The following is a 2875-nucleotide window of genomic DNA, read 5'->3' as shown; positions in this document are numbered from 1 at the left end:
TAGCAAGTTGAGAAATTTGGCTTTGGATCAAATCCAGGTGGAGGGCCTCTTTTAGCATTATTTTGAAAATTGCCTCTCCCTTGATTGTTCCAATTACCACTATTTTGATTTTGAATATAACCTTGATTATGGTTACTACCACCTTGATTATGATTTCCATAACCTTTGTTTTGATTACCATAATTTTGGTTTTGATTTTGGCCACTATAACCTTGATTGTTATAGTTCCCTCAAGAACCTTGGTTCCTATAACAACCACCTTGGTTATAATTGTCAAAATTACCATGGTTTTGGTAATTCCTATTCCATTGAACCCATTGGTTATCAATATTTTTCACATTATTATTGTTTGACACAAAGTTCATATGTTCACTCTCATTATTGTAAAAATCATCATTACTCTCCGGAAAAGCATGAGGGCAGTTACTAGAATCATGATCATATGAACCACACACATCACAAATCAAACAACCACTAGGGATGTTTCTAGAAGAAGGAGGGGGATTAGAGTTAGAAGGAGTACCTCTCCCCTTAAATTGGGAGGGAATACTTGGAGTTTGGGAAGAAGAACTCTCTAACTTTTCCTAGATTGCACATACTTCCTTTCCCAAGTTTTCCATTTGTGAATAGAGATTGTAATTGCATTCAAATGATCAACCGAGTACCCCGAAGAAATACTCTTGATAGTTGAATCTCTCTCACCATCTTGCCAATCTCTATAATACTTTATAACATCCTCAATGATGTCCACCACTTCTTCTTCCGCCCTATTCATGATGGGACCACCGACTCCTCCATCTAGGCATGACTTGCCTTGGGGACTTAGGCCTCCATAGAAAATTTGAATAATTTGATAGGTTGGAATCCCGTGGTGAGGACACTCCCTTTGATGCTCCTTATACCTATCCCATTCTTCATAGAGGATGTCACTTGACTTTTGTTTGAAACATTGAATCAAAGCTCTTGCCTTCGCCGTTTTCTTTTGTGGATAGAAACGAGTTAGAAATTCCTTTGTAACCTCGTCCCATGTCATTAGAGAATTCGACTTAACCTCCTTGTCTAGCCATTCCAAAACATGCCTAATGAGAGAAAAGGGAAAGAGCTTGAGGCTGATGAATTCTTGGGAAACTCCGTTCACCTTGATAGTATTGTAATACTTTTCAAACTCCTTGAGATGATTTAGCGGGATCTCATGCTTTGCTCCACTAAATTGTCTCCTTTCTATCAAAGTGATCATAGCCGGCCTAATTTAAAAATTATTTGGCTCCACTCACAAGTCTATATGCACTTGGAATCCCTAATTCTTTCAATGCCACTCTCGGATTCTCTCCCATTCGTGCTTGTTCCTCTTGTTGCGATTCTTCTTCACTTGAAATGCTAGAGCTAAAAGATCACCTAGCAACCCTTATTTTTATTATAGTCCTTTCGATCTCCAGATCAAATGGAACAAGAGAATTACCACGTGCTCTATCCATACAACTCAAAGGAAATGATTAGTAGCATGGCTACAAGTGTAGCCTTAAAGAGGAAAATTTTTTTGTTGTTTTTTTTAGAATGAAATAGACTCAACAACTATAACAAAGCACCAATGTCATTCCCCGGCAACGGCGCCATTTTGATAAGGGGTTGAAACTAGGTCATTATCTAATTCTACCTAAGTCAAACTTAATTTCTAAACACTTAACAAACCTTATACGAGTATAGGGAAAGCTAAGGGTCGAACCCAAAGGAATGAATCAAAACCATGTTATAGTCTAATGCTAAGCTATTTCGAAGAATTGTCAAAGGTTTAGTATGGTAACTAGGATAACAATAATCAAGAATTCAATCAAATTTCTAAACACTAGGGATATAGGTTCCACATGCAATCTTAACAATCATGCTAGTTGATAGATCACCCGATTGACTCAAACGTTGAAAAGGACAAAATTAAATCGCAATCAAAGGAATTCGAGGGTTATCTCCTATAAACCAAAATAGGTTTCACTATGAATGATTACCAAGGAGAATCACAATCAAATTCAATTAATTAGATCAATTCCAAAATCAATTGTTCGTGTCATTGGGATTTGCAGTGCAATATAGATTAATCTTATAGGTTGATCACTCGAAGATTAATTAATCACATGCACAACTATGTCAACCAACTTAATTGCAACAATTAATCAACCAAGGATCATCAACTAACAATCAAGCATGCTTCCCCTTTTCCCTAGCAACTAATCTACTCACTAATCATTGTTAAATGTAAAAAGGAAATACAACGGTGAAATCTACTCACTAGAAAAAATTCAATTTCAAACATATTCTTCTCAAGCTAAATCAAAAGGAAATACAATCAATCAACAAATTCTCAAAACTAAATCAAATCCAAACCAAACATTCAAGCATAAAAGTAAATTGCAATTGAAGTAAATTCAAAGGAAAGAAAATCTTACTAACTTTGATTGATATGAAGGAGATTCACAAACTTGATTGAAGAAACAATGTTAAATTACAATTCAAATCCAAAGGTTACAATCTCTACTTTCTCTCTAACTTCTCTCTAGTTTCTCTCTTTAAAAACTAAGCAAATGAAATATTATCTAAAAGATAGCCTTCAAAAGGATTTACAAGAGTATATATAGGCAAAGAACAAAAGCTGGTCGGCCGCGCCCTCTCCTCGAAAACCCCGCGGAGAAATGGTTACGGAACCCATAACTACCTCCGCGGGCAGTCAAGGCAAAACCTGCGCCTGCGGGAACTATAGCCCGCGTTCGCGGCACAGGGCGCGGCAAAATGCCATGTTCGTAAAGAAACAGGGGGGCCGCGGTCTCTCTGATCCGGAGCGCCCTCTCAAACATCACTTCGCCCGCGGATAGACCGCAGGTAGGGC

Source organism: Chenopodium quinoa, unplaced genomic scaffold (genome assembly GCF_001683475.1).
Source record: "Chenopodium quinoa cultivar QQ74 unplaced genomic scaffold, ASM168347v1, whole genome shotgun sequence".
Classification (NCBI taxonomy): domain Eukaryota; kingdom Viridiplantae; phylum Streptophyta; class Magnoliopsida; order Caryophyllales; family Amaranthaceae; genus Chenopodium; species Chenopodium quinoa.
This window is presented reverse-complemented; position numbering follows the sequence as displayed.